The sequence below is a fragment of the Hermetia illucens genome, chromosome 3, assembly GCF_905115235.1.
Source record: "Hermetia illucens chromosome 3, iHerIll2.2.curated.20191125, whole genome shotgun sequence".
NCBI classification, from domain to species: domain Eukaryota; kingdom Metazoa; phylum Arthropoda; class Insecta; order Diptera; family Stratiomyidae; genus Hermetia; species Hermetia illucens.
In genome coordinates this window covers 32649193-32670087 of record NC_051851.1, presented here as the reverse complement: position 1 = coordinate 32670087, position 20895 = coordinate 32649193, and positions in this window count along the sequence as shown.

Genomic DNA, 20895 nt, shown 5'->3' with positions numbered 1-20895 from the left:
GGGTGATAGCGAATTCCCCAGGGTCGGCTGACATCTCTACTTCGTCCTCCTTCGGGTCATTGCCCTTTTTTGGATGTTCTCTACTCCCCGGTTGTCCCCTACATCATTTTTGACTTCTGCGAATTGTTTCTATTGATAAGGTCTGGCTATGCTCAAGTCATTATGCAATGCCCGAGCCTCTGCACTGTTTCTCTTTTGAGCGATTGTGTTCGAATTCACTGTTCTACTGTTTCCGCACTCGTAAGTATTCTACCGAGGACGCCCGTATTGGTGTTATACTTGCCTGCTTGATATTGCAATCAGATGGCTTATCGTGGATTCTGACCAATCTTATGGTCAAATCCTCTACATTAACATGCAGGCGCCACCTTAAAGGTTGTTACGGCCTAGATAATAGCCAAAAGTTCCCTTTCAGCAGTCAAACAGAATGAAATTCTGCCATGTTCAGTGTCTTGCTGGCGTAGACAATCCGACGGTCGTTTCCAATAAGTCCTTGCGTTACTCCTCCTGGCTCGCCACTTTCATCCGTTGGCACATTAAATGTAAGTGACAAGTCAAGTCAAGACAAGTATTGGAGACAAAATTAATGATCTTTTAATGGTACTTAATACAACCTGGAACTTTCTTGTCCTTGTGAACTTAATATCCTTGGGGAGCAACGATTGGATTGGTCGGACTATTTTTGAAACTTCCGGAATTAAGTTCCAGTAATAATTGTCTAATTTCAGAAACGGCTGACTGTGTTTTACTATCGTGGGAAGTCTCCAACACTCGCTACTAATCTAAGGTCTGGTTTAACTCCTTCTTGTGAAGCAGACAACGCACTATCACCTTACAAAAGAATTCACATTTTTCAGGCAGAAATTTCAAGTTATTTTCACTCACTCTGTAGAATACCGTTTCTAACTTCCGACCGTGGTCTTCTAGGCTTTACGGTTGATTACTATATTGTCCAGATAGACGAAATATTCCATGCCCTGTAGTCCTTTATGAACGAAGCTCACTGACCTGTTTCAGTGGTAAGCTGGTGCACCTTTTAAACCGAAAGTCATACATTTTAATTCATAATGCCCGTAGAACGTACTGAAAATGACCTTAGCCTGATCTTTCAAGTTCACTAACATTTGATGGTATCAGCTAGTCAAGCCAAGTATGGAGAACTACTGTAGGTGCCCTTATTGGCCCACTTTATCCTTTATTCGAGGAAGGGAAGGGATGATCTTCTCATTTAATTGATAGAAATCGCCCACATCAAACCGTTTCTTTTCACCGTTAGCCCCGGAACCGCCAAGAGTGATGAATTCTACGGACTCTTTTTTGGTTAAACTTTACCATTCCACTCAATTAGTTGTCTATAACTAGCCGTTCTAATGGCGATAATCAGTTTTGTCCCACGTAATCATGGAGGCCTGTGAATAGTTAAACTACAGAATCATTACTCTCTCAAGCGCGCCCATTTTTTAATTTGCATATTTGACATTCCTCAAACGAGTCAGTTGGTAATACATATTATTTTTGTAGGGCTGCTTCTCCTAGTAGGGCTAATTTTATTTCGATTGTACTGTGTTCCCGCTTAATTTCGAGCTCTTCCTCTGGGCAGTCCCTTTGCAGTCCCTATGACGCCCTATGTCACTTGTCTCTGGCAAACGTACCTTGATTTCCTTGCTAAGAATACGCTAGGCTATTAGAGTCTCGACAGAGACTTGAGATTATTTTAATCCCATCCAGCATGAGACGTTAAGTTGCCCTAGTAGTACTTGGAATGGATCAGTAGTGGTGTGAGTCCTCGGCTGGGAGACTATATACAGGACGAACAAACCCTGAGGTCATTGTGTACCTTTTGAGTAGGGGCGGGGTAGGTAAGTGGCCCTTGGCCCATGTGCTTAATGTATTCGGGTGTCGGTGTGTCGGTGTCGCCTAGATGGTTTTCTTGGGTGTTTTTCCCCATTCCATCCCAGCAAAATATAAATGCATCCGAAAGATTGATTATGGATGCTTCTACTTATTTCCTCCTAACTTCTAAGGAGAGCAAACATGAATCGAATATAAATTTGATCGAACTTCACACTTCGTTTCTGTTGTTATGAGAGACAGAGTTGCTCCACCTTTCCTAAAATAGAGTCTCCAGCATGAAACCAGCAGAACTCTAACCTAAAGACCGTCAAAATCGGCTTGGTGCCAACTAATGACCTACCTGTGCAGTGTAGGAACTAAGACAGACACTTTTCCTACCCTCAACCCCACTTTTATTTCAATTTTTTGTTTGCTTGAATCAGCGAAAATCCATAATTGCCGATTCTCCAAACATCAAACATCAAACATCAATCTTCCGTAACAACAAAAAATATACAATTCATGAATATACAAAAAGTGCATTAAACTGTGAACAAAAACAACAGCTATAACTCGAAGCACATAGTGACAAATTGTGGACGTGGTGTGAAGCAGCATGAGAAATTCATCCGCTCTCTATGCTATCCTGCTTCGGGATTATACCACTGTACTATACTGTACTACGTACCAAAAGTGTCTGAAGCTTTTTTTTTCGTCTCATAGCAAATGCATCACATGCACGACGCTAAGACCAGCCCTTATGCGCCGAACTTTTATCGTGCAACTCTCGTTGCGGTTGAAAATATGCAATGATTTTCCACCACCATAAAATTTCAAACAATACACGGGAAATAAATCCCAGGTATATAGCCTTCTTGGTGCTCAGCAACATAAATTTTTCCTGAGATCTGTCAACATTACAATGTCCAGAAAGGAAGTCGTTTCTCTGTGGACCATCAACTGTGATACCGAGTAAATCCTTTACTACTGGGAACTCATATAGTATATTCGTGTACAGTTTGCGTGCTGTCCCGCATCTGCCTAAGGTTGTTTTGATGTTTGCAAAATACAAGATAACAATCCCTGACTTCAACAATTTTTCCTTTGTTATACTCATTTCCGCGCCCTTATCAGACAACCAACTCTATATTTCTCTGTACTTCCACATCAAAAGCCGTTGAAATTGTCTTACGCACGTTACACCCACCTTAAGTTACTTTTGTAAGTCGGATTGAACCCCTTTTTAGGAGTTTCTCTGTCGTCCGAACTTGCAGAAATAGCAACCTATTTTTTCTTGCCGATTTCTAGTCATTGCTGGTTCGGTGTCCTGTAGTGTTCTCCCTGTTCTGTAGTTTCTAGACCCCCCCATACGTTGTACGTGAGCCCATTTTTGCAATTGATTCCTTTTGGTCCTGTTTACTTACTGTGGCTAAACTGATTGCCTATACATCTTCTAGTTAGACATTTGTCACTTGACAGCAATTGTTAGACTTAATGTTATATTCGGTTTTCCATGTCAAGAGCCCAGGCTACACCTACTAGCGTTCTGTGATCGACGCTAAGCGGGTATTGGCATAGATGTGGGTTGTTTATCACACTTATAAGGTCTTCGAACTGTGCGTGTATCTGGCTTACAACTGCCTCCATTCTTTGAGGTGACTGCCTCTTACAGGTGCTAAACTATTGTCGCAGTCTTAGCAGTTTGATAGGAGATTACTTCATAATAAACAATTTCTCGACTTCTTCAAAGGCTGACACCTGGCTACTCATAAGTACTTAATAGGCCCAATTTTCCAGTCGAGTTAGTGTGTTAACATACTTTTACAAAAAGCATTAAACTCGTAATGACATTTTGGGGATTGTCCTCGGAAACATATGGGAATTAATAAGCTGATCGAAGTGACCCTTTCAGGAAAGTTATCTCTTATCCCTTCTGAGTGCGCAGAGGCTTTGCCTCTCCACCACCTCGTACATACGCTCTGGGTTAGTAGACCTGGTTGCCTGGAAACCTATCATCCAGTCACTCGTACTACAACTCTGTGCTATACTTAGGTCTTTTGTGGGACAATTGTTCGTCTTGAAAGAGTAACAAAATTGTAAAACTCATATTAATCTGGTGTAAATTCTTTGCCTAATTTCGAGTCGCCACGCCTTCTTGTCATTTACTGGTGGGGTCTCTTAGAATGTAAAATGATTGGCCTGATACTGAACAAAGACATGCTGCCGCTTGTTTAAGTGCGGGTTTCGTCAATTGGAGAAAATTCGGACTTGATCTTGAAAGAACTGACCACTTTGACTGGCTATTTGCTTACCATTGAAATCAGCACGACTCTAACCCTTTCAAAATTAGTCAAAATCGGAACGAAGCTAACTAATGACCTCACCTATCCGGTTTTCAAACTAAAAAAACCTAAATTCCCTAAATTGGTAAAAATCCATAATTCCCGACTCCGCAACGACGCATGAAAAGCTCGGGCACCGACTTCCCCATAAGAAGCGTGTTCAATCAATATACGTGCCGATTCTCGAAGTGCAAAGCTAATTCGATTAGAAATGTATTCGTACGCTAATCAAAATATGTGTAAAAATGACCTGTAATAGTAGAAAGGATACAAAATACTGCGTCGTGCGAGTATGTATCCTAGGAGTAAAGAAATATAGGGAATTTATGCTCACCCTTCTATTTCGTAGCCACTGAGAGAGCCTCCCCTGATGCACAACTCCTTCCTATTGCTTCATATGGCGACAGCCTTTCCTATCCGCCACTAAGGCGCTCCTGTATTTCCGCTTATCTACCGCACCAGCGAATGTTAATGTTAATATTGGTACCGCCCCGAGTGTCAGACTCTCCGTCCTTGCCTGCTCAACACGGCTCCAGTAAGATTCAAATGCTGTCAATCCCACTGACTACTCAAACCAAGCTCCACGCAGCATATATGCTTCATTAATCAGGTCCAACCTTCACCGAAGTTTACTGTGTAGCACCACATATCTCTTTATTAACGTCCACCTGGCACTAATTTCACTTTCAACTTTCCACCAAAGATAGTCACCCCAGTAACGTCGACAGGACTCAGTTTCTCCATGCTCCTTCGGCCAACTTTCCTCTCTCACTGTTTCATTACTCGTAATGACTTGAATCTTTGCTAGGCTCAACTCCCCAACAAACGCAACCCTTCCCTTTCCTTAAGCAACTTCTTAAATTTCATGCCGCCGCCGCTCTTCAACGTTAACAAAAATAACTTAAACCGTACCCTTGACCATGTTTCCGCGCATTATATCAAAATGATGCTTAGGGTATTGATGTGGTCAATGCAGGAGGATCCGGAGCGGAATCCAGAGAGCAGCCTTTTTTCTGTCGATCAACATTTCGAGATTTCCCTTGATGCGTTTCAGGATTATTTCAGCTTACATTACCTTTTTGACGCCAGAGAGCGGTTACCTTCTTTTTGCAATCTAAACAATTGTCCCTTCTTCCACTCTCTGGGAAAAGACTCGATTGTGCTGTAACTGGGAGTGGAGCGATACATAATTTTGCGGGACGCCGTCGAGCCCAGTGACTTTACCACGTTTGAGTGCAATGGTATCCCAAATGATTTCCATTCTGTTTCGAAAAGCAGTCCCTACACGCATATTACGGTGACTGACTTTTCATCCACAGGAGGAGGAACCTTATTTCATATGATACGACTAAGAACCGTAGTGAAGTGTTCTTTCGCCTATTCAGTTGCACTTCATCGTGGACGAGAAATCGACCATTAAGGTCCTTCCCAGGACCATTGAAAGACATGGGGGCTTTAATTCGCATAGCTTTCTCTCACCCACAGTTTCCAGCCTTGTTTTGCTGACTCAACTCGATTCCATTTTTTTTGTCGGCTAAGTCAGGATATGGAATATTGCAGAGACATCAGCAGAAACCGCCAACGTGCCCAATTCATGAACGTTAATTGGCGCCTACGTATCTACGGGGTTCTTTTTGTTTATTAGTTACGAATGCTTCTGTTTTGTGATCTGCGAGTACCAGTCCACCAGTTTCCAGCCAACTATTGACTTTCCAGATCGCTTCCCTGGCTGTTACATCAATCTCGTCCTCCTCCTTCGCACAACCACAGAAATTTCGTCGGTGAAACTCACTGCTTTTGCCTGTTCTGATAAATACAGGCGGAAGACTCCATCATACGCGGTGGACCCAGTACCAACCCCTGAGGAATTCCAGTTGAGACACGGCAGTAATTTATGCCTTTATCACCCACTTACGTTAGCTCTCTCTGTCTGTAAAGTAACTACTTTAACTAAACACTATGTTTGTTGTTTATCATGTCTTCACTTAGATGCCAGCGTGGTCGAACAAGTTACTTGAGGTGATATCTTCCCTTATATTTTAGCCATTACCACTCTATAGGCTGTGCCCCAGGGACCTACGTCCGCTTCGTTGCAGCGGTTTTCAAAGCTTCTATTTTTGCGCTGCTTAATTGATTTCTGCAAATCATACTTGAATTGCTTGAATGTGGAGAGCAGCTCCAGAAAGTCTAATCTTCTCCTCGGACGTTGCACGATTCTTCGGGCTTGCAGGCATTTTGTCCTCACCGGCTTTATTACCCCACTCGACGAGTAGCATGGTGAGATTCTTCTACTGAGAACTCCTCTCGTGTTGACAACAGACTGAATTACCTGTTTGATCAACTTTTCTGTTGATCCTTGGTTCACATTGGCGGAATTCATCCCCACCACAAATGATTCATTATCGAAGGAGTCATCCTCCATTTTGCATCATTCTGTGCTCTTTGAATTCAAACACTACCGCCTGATGATCACTATGGGGGAATTCTTCGCTAACCTGGTGGTTTAACATCTTAGGCAGTAGAGAAAAGCTGGCGAAGGTGAATGTCAATGACCAAACCCATACTGGCTTTACAATATGTGTTTACCTTACCGTTATTTTCAATTCCTAGGACTCAAACGTTTACAGTAGCCTACGACCACTGACGTTAATACGCTTGCTACCATGCTCTGTTGCCCACTCGTTGGATAGATCGCTGATAATTAGGTGACCTCTACTGTTTACGTCTGTCACCACACTGTCTACCATTGTCTGGAATTTTTCTTTTGTGTTACTACGTCTTGAATAGCGGCAGTGAAAGTTGATGTTATTTACATTAGCTCGAACGAGACCCTCTGATGGCTCCTTGATTTCTAGGAATGCAGGCTCCCCGCATGCTCACATAGCCCCCTGTTTGCTCGTGCCATGGATTCACGCATTATTATCTGGTATTTTATATGGTTCGCTAGTTAGAACCACGTGCCCTCTTTCGCCTACTACAGTTTGTGCCAGGAGGTCCTGAGCGATCCTCGGAGTGATTGAGGTTGATATGTGTTACCTTCATGGTATTCAAGGCTTTCTTGAACACCAGACATTTATTACTGCCTTCTATGAGTAGCGTCTTTTGTCTGGCCTTTTCTATGGAGCATTCATGATGGTGTTTTATCGCAGTCCTTCATAGCGGAGGAGTGAAGGAGAGGCCATCACTGTCGCATCTCTTGCATGGTTTGCAACGATCTTCTTAATTTTTATAAGGTTGGACAAAGTGTTCGAATTCCAGAAATTTGATGTACTTTGTAATCCTTGTCTGTTCACGGATGCGACAGACAACCCAGCTGATTTTTATTTTTCCTGTTTTCAAAAGCTTGTCGCTTTATGTGCCGTCATATGCTTTTCGTGAAGATACCGCCTCTAAGATTACTGTTTCCCCGATTTCGAACTGAGAGCGAATCGCAACGACCACGTCCTTCGCGGTAGTAATTTCCTCGCTATTTTCACATTCGATGATAATACGATGGGTTAGGGTTCTAACCTCTGCTGGTACGTCAGAGGCTTCTCCAATGGTCCCTCAGAATTCTGCTGATTTTTCTCCTGTTTCGCTTATTTTAACTAATAGATTCCCGTTTTGAGTCCTTCTAACTTTGGACACCTAGATTAAAATGTGGTTTTGGGTGTCTATGTATATATATATAAGGTGTGAACATAGTAGTCCGTTGTACCCAACTTCTCCGTCTAATAGAATGTGCCAGATGCGTGTGTGTTTTGCAATATACGTGTCTCCAACTAGTGAGCTTTGGCCAGTTCTCCTCATAATACTTTCGCAACTCCCCCCCCCTGACTCTTGTCTGCATTAACTTTCAAAAACCATTGTCGTTTTCTTCAGTTCTTGGGTTTGAAACCTATCGACTGGGGTCCGAAAAAACATGAAGTGCCATCATGCCACCAGGAATCATGTCTGATCATCGGGGAGTGCACCATTTTTTAAGGTCGTCCATTCCATTGCGATAAACGACCCATGTTCGCCCCGCATTTTACGAAAGAGGCGTAGTTCAGTGTAAGAGAGGCTAAATGATAATTTTACCGGGAGCAATTAACCATACAATAATTCATCATCATCATCATCAACGGCGCAACAACCGGTATCCGGTCTAGGCCTGCCTTAGTAAGGAACTCCAAACTCCAAATATCCCGGTTTTGTGCCGAGTTCATTCATTGATAGATTCCGTCGTTATGTAGGCTACGGAATTGTCCATCCTCATGTAGGGGGCCAAAAATTTTTCGGAGGATTCTTCTCTCGAACGCGGCCAAGAATTCGCAATTTTTCTTGCTCTTGCTTTCCGAGAAATATATGAGAACTGGCAAGATCATTGTCTTGTACAGTAAGAGCTTTGACCCTATGGTGAGACGTTTCGAGCGGAACAGTCTTTGTAAGCTCTGTTGACTGATAACAACCGTGCGCGGATTTCATCGTCGTAGCTGTCATCGGTTGTGATTTTCGACCCTAGATAGGAGCAATTGTCAACGGTCTCAAAGTTGTATTCTCCTATCCTTATTCTTCTTCATGTTTGACCAGTGCGGTTTGATGTTGTTGGTTGATTCGTCTTCGGTGCTAACGTTGCCACCATATATTTCGTCTTGCCTTCATTGATGTGCAGCCCAAGATCTCGCGCCAATTGCCGCCTGCTCGATCTGGATGAAGACAGTTTGTACGTCTCGGGTGGTTCTTCCCATGATGTCGATATCGTCAGCATAGGCCAGTAGTTGGGTGGACTTGAAGAGGATCGTACCCCTCGCATTTACCTCAGCATCACGGATCACTTTCTCGAGGGCCAGGTTAAAGAGGACACATGATAGGACATCTCCATGTCGTAGACCGTTGTTGATGTCGAATGGTCTTGAGAGTCATCCAACTGCTTTTATCTAGCCTCGCACATTGGTCACGGTCAGTCTAGTCAGTCTTATTAATTTCGTCGGGATACCGAATTCTCTCATGGCCGTGTACAGTTTTACCCTGGCTATGCTATCATAGACGACTTTAAAGTGAATAGATGGTGCAACTGGTTTCCTTATTCCATCCGTTTTTGCATCGCTTACCGCAGAGAGAAAATCTGATCTGCTGTTGATTTGCCTGGAGTGAAGGCTCTTTGGTATGAGCCAATGATGTTCTGGGCGTAAGGGGCTATCCGGCTAAGCAAGATAGCGAAGAATATCTTATAGATGGTACTCAGGAACGTGATACCTCTATAATTGCTGCACTGTGTGATATCCCGTTTTTATGTATGAGACAGATAATGCCTCGTTGCCAATCGTCAGGCATTGATTCGCTGTCCCATACCTTGAGGACAAGTTGATGAACCCAACAACTTGTTATAATTGGTGGTCTCCATATTTAACCAACTCGGCTGTAATTCCATCGGCTCGTAGCGACTTATGATTTTTAAACCGATGAATTGCACGGACTGTTGCTTCTACACTTGGTGGTGGCAGTGTTGGTCCGTCGTCTTCATCAAAGTACTTGACCCATCGCTCCAATATGCCCATTCTGTCGGAAATCAGATTTCCCTCTTTGTCTCGACAGGATCATCATCGGGTTGCGTAAGGCTTCATCCTGCTGACTTGTTGGGAAAACTGGCACGCCTGGGTACAATAATTCTTACATGATTAAAGAGCCTCAATGAGCACTCGTCGTTTAGTCGGAGGTGACGTCTAGGATTGGGGAACTTCGGGGGTCGTAGGTGCTCTGTAAAAAATTTGGCACTTAATTTAATCAAATGCCATTCGATAAGCAACTATCCCAAATCTTCTGCCACAATGTTTTCCTTCTCTCTTAATAAGCTCCGCTTGGAGCTGCCACGATGTCAGCAATCGTATATTTTGAATGTCTGGCTTCATATTGCGTACCTCCCCTTATTCTAACTCTGTCCAATTCTGCTTCGCATTTGGCAACTTCAACCTCAATTTTACCCAACCTCAATTCTGCAAGTTTTGACATGTTGACAACGGTGCTCACTATTCCAGGGTGACCGACAAGTGGGTCTTCCAAGAACTACGTGGTGGAGAACAGGGGAGGAGGTGTGCAAGCTTCTCGGAAAATTGTGTGGAAATTAAAGCACAGTACCCGGAAACGGGATGAGTTATATTTAAAGGTCTACATTTTATATGAGTTCTGGTAACGAGACCATTTCCATTCTTCAACTAATATTCCAGTTCCAAAAAGTACAAATTGAGCGCTTTCATTTCGTATAGCAAACAGCCCAATTACCGAGTAAAATATCCTTAACCCAATACTGTGTGCCCCTCCCACCTCCACGTATGCATGCATCTAAACTCCGAATGTTGAAATATAAACTTCAGCCTCCAAATTCATCAAATTCGTATCTCAATGACATCATGAATCTCAGAATTTATTAAGATTACGCATGTTTTGCAAAGTTTCGGTAAAATTCTAAAGGATAGGCATCGAGTTGAAGCTTATCCCGACAATAACTGTGCACATGGCATGATCGAGCTATTCCTTCCATCTTCCTTTATCCTGCATAACATTTCGTGGAAGCTCAAGCACTCAAAATATGAAAATCTGCTTAGCGTTTCCCTTTCCATCCCGAATATCGCATTCGTGTACCATTTGCCGGTAGGACGGGTTTTTCTTAAGGGTAAGTCATTGTTTGTTATCCGGGCTTTTAAATTTCACTCTACCGCCGCATCTGGGCGTCTTTTGTGGCGAAGATATTTCCTCAGCAGTAGACCCAGCTAAATTGAAAACTTGATGATAAAGTTATTTGGCAATGTTGCTTGGCATTCCAATGAAATTTACCATTTAATGGAATAAATTCGTTAAACGGTTCGTACAGGTGGTGGAGAAGAAGCTAGAATCCTGCTTGCTCCTTATCGAGTACATGAGATATGAGGATTACCCACTTTTTGTTTTTCCTGACTCCGCATGTTCTTTTATAAATTTAGAATGTGAATATGAGGAAGTGGTGAAAGCATACAGATACCATAATTGACTTAAGATTGTGGTTTCGCCTTAAGTGGTTATTAAATGTTTGAAAGAAAAACGATTAAAACGTTGGAAGTTCTGATTTCTGGGCCCTGTGGATGGAGGGGTGAAACTGCTCGAAAGGCATTTCAAAATTCCGGATATTACTCGTGAACAACAATTTGTTTCCCCTGAAAGAATAAATACATATAAGATAAAAGATACCTTCTGAAATATTGCGATACTTATTTTAATGAATATGACAAACTGTCGTCCCCTCACCGTCTTATCGATTGAACAGTCCAAAGAATTCTACTATTCTGCCTCACAAACCCCAGCCTACCGGCAAATGGTAAAAAGTCACATACTTCGATTCCACTCGGGATCACGAGTAACCAGGTCACGGCCGAGGCGAGGATTTTGGAGATCTTCTCTTACCAGGAACAACACTTCCTCCTGCGGAGAAACCTGTACATGACATACTTTTCAACTCAGTGGAAAGCATTTAATGTCTAGGGCACAGCCAGCCAAGAAGGAAAGTACGGCAACTCCCAGCTTGGGAGAAATTACAAATCCAATTCCGGTCGACCTGTCTGCTATATTTCAACCCAAACCTACCCGTAAGCGGAATAGGAAGGCTCAGCAGAAGGAAACTTCAGCCATTAAGTGGGAGGAGACCACAGGCTGAATCATGCCTGTCAGAACCTTCTCCTTCTCTTTTACCAGGAACAGTGGAGGAAAGGGAAGCTGGTGACACAGATGCTACTGGTTTAACGTCGGTATGTGAAACTGGAGCCAAGCGGCTAGGACACCGTGAACCTGGAAAGACTCCAAGCCGGGGTCAGCAGAAGGCACGACGGAAGAAGGTGAAGCGCCTTGGGAATGAGGACATGGACGTAACTTCACCACTAATTGAGATATTGTCCAGAGAAATTGGCCCAAAGCAAGCCGGATTTTGAGCAGAGGACGGGCATAAACTGGTAACCCCGGGCAAACCCAAACTGGACGCACCAGACTACTCTGTCTGCGGTATTGCGCAAAAGAAGCATAAGACCACTACATCTATGCTGAGAAACGCTTTATTGTGTTCCGTACCTAGGTCTAAATTCGCGCTTCCTGTGGTGATTAGGATCCTTGTGCCGAGAGGTGATCAAATCCGCGAGAGAGATCTGAACGAGGCTAGTCCCTCCTAGAGGAATTCAAACATTTCTGACTGCTGTTTCCTCGAAGAATGTCAAAACGTTAGAGGGACAATTGACCATCCTGGATATCAGGAAACTGTAGAGTACCACCTCCATTTTGAGAACGAAGAACAATGATGGTCTTCCACTCGTACAGAATAGGGGAAATTGCAGCATGTTCAGTGCTCTTTCCCGTAATGGATCTGTGCGAAAGATAATGCATACAGTTTCGGAACCTCTAAGCGGGGTAGTAGAAACTTTTCCTACACCATTTATGGAACTGGTGGAAGAAAAGGAAGCCAGAGACGTGAACGCAACAGTTTGCCAATTTGTGTGTTTGTGTGACTGCATCTACGTAAACCAGTGAAGATGTTAAGTGGAAAACAGACGAATGCTCTACGTGATGAGAATAGACCTTTAATGGATGAGGACTTGGGTACCTACAATTGGGGCTTCTCAGATAAATCAATCACTCAAGTGACACGGTGTGAGAGAAATGGGGTTGGTCGCACCCCGACCATGGCATACGCTTCTGTTTTTCATTACACATTAGACTAAGTTTATGTCAAAAAACATAAAGGTCGGTCAAAATAACCATCAGCAGAGGCAACTCATTAGACGCTGCCTCGCCCCTGCCCTAGGAGCAGCGTGACTCTCTTTTACAGTTCTCAAAACACGCAAAACGGGTATCCTACTCTATCCCTACACAAAAATTGTCTAAATCCGGCCAAGCTTTGATCCGAACTGTAGGGGGGATTTACGTTCCAGTTCCGTAAATAGTGTAGGAGAAATTACTAACAGGTCGAATTTATTCTGTATTCCCTTCGCTAGTGCAAGCCCTGCTTCGGAGGTTTCAAAACTGTATGCACTATCTTTCGCGCAGCTCCATTGTGGGAAAGAGCATGTTTTGGTCATGTTGCTTGCTGAGCAGAAATCAAGCAGCGTCTAATGATTTGCCTCTGCCCTGCTACGAAACCGTAGCCGTCTTCATCCCCCTTTTGGTCATACTGAGATAATTCCGCTTCCAAGCCGTAGTTACGGTCATCTTACAATACCAGATTAATGACGAGAGAAAAAAGTCACAGTTGCCCCTGCATATTTCTCCTTTGATTTTTTTTTTATCAGCCGACGAAAGAACTAAAGGGTTTGGTATCTTATGCAGAAACAGGTGGTCTCAAACTCTTAACAGGTTGCGGTGCGAACGCCCAGCATATTTGCAGGGGCAGTGGGAACAACATTCCCAGAAGAGAGAAGCTACTTAATTTCATCACTTCAGATAGTCTCATGGCCGCAAACGTAGGGTACGCTCCTAGATTCATGAGACTGAGTGGAAGTGAAACAACTGACCTAACCACCTGTACTCCAAAGGTATTAGAATTTATTCCACATCGGCGGCAGCCGGAATGTTGCAGGCAAACAGTCGGGATCCTAGGAAAACCGATAGGACAAAGTTCAATGAACTTCTTGGAAATAAAACACAGCTCCTTACGCGATTTTGGTGCTAGAGGATTAATTAGAAGTTCTGAATCACGCAAGGCTACGGTCATAAATGGTTACGGTCATGAATGGTTACGGTTATAAATGGTCACGGTCATGAATGAAGCGCTTTAACATACTTGATCCAATATGCATTGTTGTACCAACGAATATTATTAAAGCGGTAAAACGGTGTCTTGGTGGACCCACGAACTGCAAAAACCCAGGAAATCAAGCCGACGGCTCCTGGGTCGTGCTCGTAGAAGCAACAAGAATGAAAACTGTTTGAAATTTGGGAACACAGAACATAGCCTGAACACAAGAGGCTTGTAAAATGTTCAAGCCCCCTTTGGACTGCGAGAGCCGCGGTTAACCATGAAAAGGCGAGAGCTTCTACATTTCCCTTTCTCCGCTACTCAGCAAAATTGTCAAAAAATGGAAGGGTGAAACCGCTCTATTCATCATTACTATCACCAAGGGCGCAACAATCGGTATCCGGTCTAGGCCTGCCCAAATAAAGAACTCCAGACATCCCGGTTTTGGGCCGAGGTCCACCAATTCGATCTCCCTAAAAGCTGTCTGGCGTCCTGACCTACGCCGCCGCTCCATCTCAGGCACGGTCTGCCTCGTCTTCTTTTTCTACCATAGATATTGCCCTTATAGATTCTCCGAGCTGGATCATCCTCATCCATACGGATTAAGTGACCTGCCCACCGCAACCTCTTGACCCGGATTTTATCTACAACCAGATGGTCGTGGTATCGCTCACAGATTTTGGAATTATCCAACCTCATGTAGGAGACCAAAAATTCTTCGGAGGATTCTTCTCTCGAACGCGGCCAAGAGTTCGCATTTTTTTTTTTTTTTTGGTAAGAACCCAGGTTTCCGAGGACTACGTAAGGACTGGCAAGATCATAGTCTTGTACAGTAAGAGCTTTGACCCTATGTGAGACGTTTTGAGTGGAGCAATTTTTTGTAAGCTGTAATAGGCTCTGTTGGCAGCCAACAGCCGTGCGCGGATTTCATTGTCATAGCTGTTATTGGTTGTGCTTTTCCAACATAGGTAGGAGAAATTTTCAACGATCTCAAAGTTGTCGTCTCCAATTTTCATCGTTTTCGTTTGACAAGTGCGTTTCGATGTTGTTCGTTCTTTCGCTTTGGTGCTGGCGTTGCCACCATGAACTTTGTTTTGCCTTCATTAATGTGCAACCCAAGATCTCGCGCCGCCTGCTCGATCTGGATGAAGGTAGACTATACATTTCGAGTCGTTCTTCCTATGATGTCAATATCGTCAGCGTAGGCGAGTAGTTGGGTGAACTTGAAGAGGATGGTATCTCTTACGTTTACATCGGCATAGCGAATCACTTTCTCCAAGGCCAGACTAAAGAGGATGCATGATAGGGCATTCCCTTGTCTTCGACCGTTGTTGACATCGAACGGTCTAGAGAGTGATCCTGCTGCTTTTATCTGGCCTCGCACATTGGTCACATGGCACAGTTTTACCCTGGCTATGCTGTCGTATGTGTCTTTAAAGTCGATGAAAAGATGGTGCAACTGATGGCCATATTCCAGCAGTTTTTCCATCTCTTGCCGCAGAGAGGTTTAATCTATTGCTGATTTGTCTGGAGTGAAGCCTCTTTGGTATGGGCCAATGCTGTTCTGGGCGTATGCGGCTATCCGGCCTAGCAAGATAGCGGACAATATCTTATAGATGCTACTCAGCAACGTGATACCTCTATAATTGCTGCACTGTGTGATGTCTCCCTTTTTATGTATGGGACAGATAATGCACCGTTGTCAATCGTCAGGCATTGATTCGCTATCCCGTACTTTGAGCTTCAGTTGATGAACCGTTTGGTGTAATTGGTGGTCTCCATATTTAACTAATTCGGCTATAACTCCATCGGCTCCTGGCGACTTATGTTTTTTAACCCGATGAATTGTACGGACTGTTTCCTCAATGCTTGGTGGTGGCATTAAGGGTCCGTCACATTTAGTTGGCGGGACCTCCAACTTGCCGATATTGTGGTTGTTCAGCAGTTCATCGAAATACTCAACCCATCGCTCCCATATGCCTATTCTGTCGGAAATCAGGATTTCCTCTTTGTCTCGGCAGGATGAGCATCGAAGTATATAAGGCTTCATCCTGCTGACTTGTTGGTAAAACTTACGCGCCTGGTGCGGTTGCTTCCTGTACTTGTCGAGTTTACAGACTTCTTGGTTTTCTATCATTTCTTTTTTCCGTCAGTGATTCTCCGCTCGACGAAATTCCTGATTAGTCTTTGCTCGTGCCCACGTTCTTTGGAAATGCAACATTATCTGATATGAGGCATTCTTCCGTGCCGTTGCTGGTTTACATTCATCGTCGAACTAGCCGTTCCGACTCTTTTTGGGGCTGGGGCGGGGGGGATTTTACGTGTTGTCGTTTGAGCTCGGAGTACTATGCCAACGAGATAGTGATCCGAGTCTATATTATAATAATAGTCGTTGGCGCAACAATCCATATTGGACCAGGGCCTTGAAGTGGACTACACTACACACTACATTCAAGACCGTAACGGTACATTACAGGATTATAGTACCCTATAGAAAGCTATGTGGCCAGTGGCGTTCAATCAGCACGTGGTCAATTTGGTTGAAAGTGGTTCCATCTGGAGAGGCCCACGTATGTTTGTGAACCGCTTCTTCCAACAACCATTTCCTGCGATACCGCTAACTGAATAATTCGCAGTCCCTTATCATTGGTATCCCTATGTAAGCTATGGGAGCCGACGTATCGCCTGAATACGGGTCCCTTCCTTACTTGACTGTTGAAATCTGCAAGTATGATTTTGATATCATACTTGGGACAGGCTTCGAGGGTGCAGTCTCCTCGATAGGGACGTGAACGTTTATGAGGCTGGGGGAGGGAAGGATGGGTACCAGTTGGTACACTTTGTCCCGTTTTTAGACGTGGGAGACTCGCCTTCATCCTTCTCCGTCTGCGGTTTTTCAAAAAGAAAGAACGCCCAGCGATCACCACGTGGAGGTGGAGATAGTGTTTGGTAGTAGAGCTGTTGGTTTTGGTTCAGCAGACATTTTCCAGGTTTTATGCTCCACTGTAGGTACCAATCTACGTTTCGCCCTGGGGCCTATACTACTCTTTGACCACCAAAGAGAGAACTCAATGGCGTTCTTAAAGGAATCAATCAATTCAATGATCCCTAGCCCTCGAAGTTTTATTGCAAACCCCTTTCAGTTAAATAATCATGTCCTAAAAAGATAATTTTTCCTGGCTAGACTAGCGAAATACCCGTAAGGACGTCATTTGAAGAGTTGATTTCTGTTTGCTTCACAAAATACCGTGCAATCTTACTCCAAATCCTTATCCTTATCAAATATCTTTCGAGCTACGGAAATAAAACGAAATGTCTCCACATCAGTGGCAGGCACTGACAAGAATATGGAGAAAGTGTTAGGTACCCATCTATCAAAATGTTCGTCAATCTAAGCTCGTGTCCTTAAATTGCGATGTTGAAAAATATCCGCGAAGGGAGGGTAGTAATTAACCTAATTTCTTCCGTCTTCACATAGGTAATATCCTTAATATCTCAAGAGTTTCTAAAATATACAAAATGGGGGCTGGGTGTGTCTGAAAATGTTTGATAGCACTTGAGTTGCAAAAATATTCAAAACACTTTTGTATTATTATATTTACGTCATGAATACATTATCGGGGACGTGGCTGGTTGCTCACCCCTTCGGAGGCGTGACACAAGCTTTAACTCTTTCTGAGTCCACCATTCGAAAGGGAACAAACTCCTATCAAGCAAATAATGTATGATAGATGTCATGTTGATCGGATAATATTAAATTCAAATTGAAAAATTGAATATCAGGTGGAGCACATTCATGCCCTCCATTATCTCCGGAACACGTGACTCTACCTTGCGCTCTATGGCCCTTGTTTTATGCATGAATAACGAGTGAACGTCGGATTTACATAAAATTTCTACGAAATTTTGACTTTGATCGATTTTGGAAGCCTTTCCCATGGCATCCCATATCTCGCCCCCCTCACCCAAGGAAGTCAATATTAGCCCCCACCCAAGGAAGTCAATATTAGCAAAATTTCAAATTATCTAAGTAATTAGATGCTACTGAACGTGCCTTGATGAGAAAAATCTGTTCTGTATTGAAAAAATCTAATTAGATATTAAGATGTGAACCGGGTCATTATTCAGATTCTCAGAACACATTAACTTCGGTTTGTGACCTTGAAGGGTCTCGTCAATTATGTGCATATGAATATCGGTTCTCCAGGCACGTTTTAACCATATTCACTAACCCCAGAAATTGATTTTGCAAAATCGAAAGTGCTTCAGGCGAAGGTTTCGATCGACGAATGTCATAATTATCCCAAGTTGTTGGTTTCAGATTGCCATGGTTTAAACCATGAGTGCTGAACATACGGCCTTAGTACTGAATAAATACCCACGTACATATGTATGTATTTAATGAGGAAGTTTCCGGAAAGCCATTTACATGCGTGGAGGAAGTTATTATACTTTCTGTTAGAAAATAAGACGCCTCCGTCAGCAGGACTTAGAAAAACTTCTGAGAAATATTGGAACTTTTCGACAGCCACTCACAAACCTTGTGAACTCTCCGAGCAGAACATTATTACGTAGACAGGAATGGAGCTTCCTAGAAGCAAACCGATGCATTCTAGGAAAAAAGTCGCAAAAGTACCGTTGTAATTGTCATGTATGAAATCAACTTCATCGTATTTCGACAACACTTATGTAAGTGGGTATACGTGGTGGCAAGGTATCGGCTCCGCAGTCCAATTAATAACATGTCATATTGACGTCAACTTGTGTACAACATTTTCTGGAGGACTTTTTTAGTTCACTTGTCAAGGCTAGGAGTTCTGTTTGACAGGTACATGATAAGAGAAACGAAAACGACTAACTTTTACTTTCCAGGATCGCGTTGATCTTGTACCAATACCTCAAAACTAAACAGCTTATAGCCAAGGAATCTCACTACACACTACCCCTTGTCATTCAGATACCAAGGAGGACACAGTTCTGTCTACTTCGAGGTAAGGCTACATGGAATGCAGGAATTGAACGCGCCTTTTCAAAAGCAGCATCTCCTACTGTATGTCCACACAAATAGGCGTGAAAATGGGCTGATAGAGCTGGAAGAGCTCGAGGACGGAATTTCATACTACGGGCGAATATGGAGAGTAGCAGAAGATGTGCGAACTGCAGAAATAAACGCGCCTCCCGCTAGAAACACCGCGAGCCGCAAATGGATCGCAGACAGCCCATTGTAGAGCCAACGGGGGAAAACTCTCCGCGTCATCAGAAAAGCCTCTGCTTAAAATTAAGGTGAACATGAAGGATAAAACACTAAAAGAAAAGGTGTGCAGTGAGGAAGTCCTCACCGAAATCCGCTATAAGTTCATGCCTGAAGATAGCAGGGTGGAAGCGTCTTTTGTTCGGAAAACTAAGGTTGGTGGAGTCCTAGTCGAATTAGGCCCGAGGACAACAAACAAAGATACGTTCTGCGAAGCAGTCAAGGAACTTTTGGGAAGGATAGCTTTGGTTTCTAGCCTACAATCCGAAAACTGGAAACCCTGACTGCCTCACTGAAAAGAACGAGGTAGAAGAGGCCATCAAACGTGAATATCCAACGGTAACCAATGTCCGCATTGGAATTGCCTCTGCGAGCTTCCAAGGACAAAAATTCGCTATGGTGAAAGTAGCGGAGCAATACTAAACAGCAGGAAAATCATAATTGGTTGGATAGTGTATAGGATACGAATCCCGGCTGCCCCAACCAAATGTTACAGATGTTTGGCTTATGGTCACACATCTACAACCTGTCAAGGACCCGACAGGACGAAAACAAGCCGCAAATGTGATCAGTCAGGCCATAAAGCGAACACCTGCAACGAAAAGGAGAGTTGCGTCCTATCCAGGAACCGTGGCGTCTGCTCAAAACATTGCTGGCTTGGGGGGTGTCCAGTCTTCAGAGAAAAACTGGAAAAAGCTAGGACGAGGTCGATATAATCCGTATCCTGCAAATCAATATGCACCGTAGTGAAACCGCTCACGATTTGCTAGCGCAGTTCGCTTCGGAGACCAAAGCTGATCTTGTGCCCATCAGTGAACAGTACCGAAATAAGGACCAGGCTTCATGGCACTCCGGTATACCCCGGTACACCACTGCCCATCTGCGTTCGGGATGGCATCCACCTTATTATATTATCTATCCGGACAGATTCTATATAAAACTTAAATTAAAATGTATTTGTTCTTTGTCATTTGTTAAATTATTTATCATTTTTATTTGTAGACCGACTGATGGCAGACCCAACGACCAGTTTCAAAATTTGTTTTCAGATGTCGTGACTATCAAGATTCATATTTGCGGGCGTTCGACATGCAAGTTATTCGCTCCGCCACAACCTTAGGGTTTTTCCTCAAGGCCGAGGAGACATCATTATCTGGATTTTGTTTTTAAGGGAGACGTTTTTCAGGGTCTACCTAACACCAAATAGGCCAATCCCGAACTTTCCAAACAGGCCTTATACTCTGCAGGACGCTGTCTTGGACACAGAGGGGCGGATTTTGGTCGGGGGTGACTTCAATGCGAAGGCACTTGAATGGATCATGCTTCACTCAGCCTCCTGAGGGAGTGAAGCATTTCCGACGTAAAATTCGCGATGGAGTCACTGGTGTCGCTAGTGGACGGATGGCGAGTTCTGGAAGGCTCCTCGTCAAGCCACCATCAATTGATTCACTTCGAAGTGGTTGACATCAACCTTCTGTGTGCACTACCCCGGCGCTGTTTCTGTGCATGGAACGGGAGGTTCGTCGAAACTCTTGGAGCAGGTAGGGCCCCGTTAGAGGGTACTCCTGGGGGAGGTGTTGTTCATTGTTATGAACCTCATAACAATGGTCCCCGGAGCTCCCATCCCCAGGAGGGCATCGTGACGTGGCAAGGCTTCTATGTATTGCTGGACGGCAGAAATTGCAAAAGCTCCGGAAGGGGTCATAAACTCCGCCACCTGATGCAACGTCTAAATGACCGAGAGGAGGCATATACCGTAA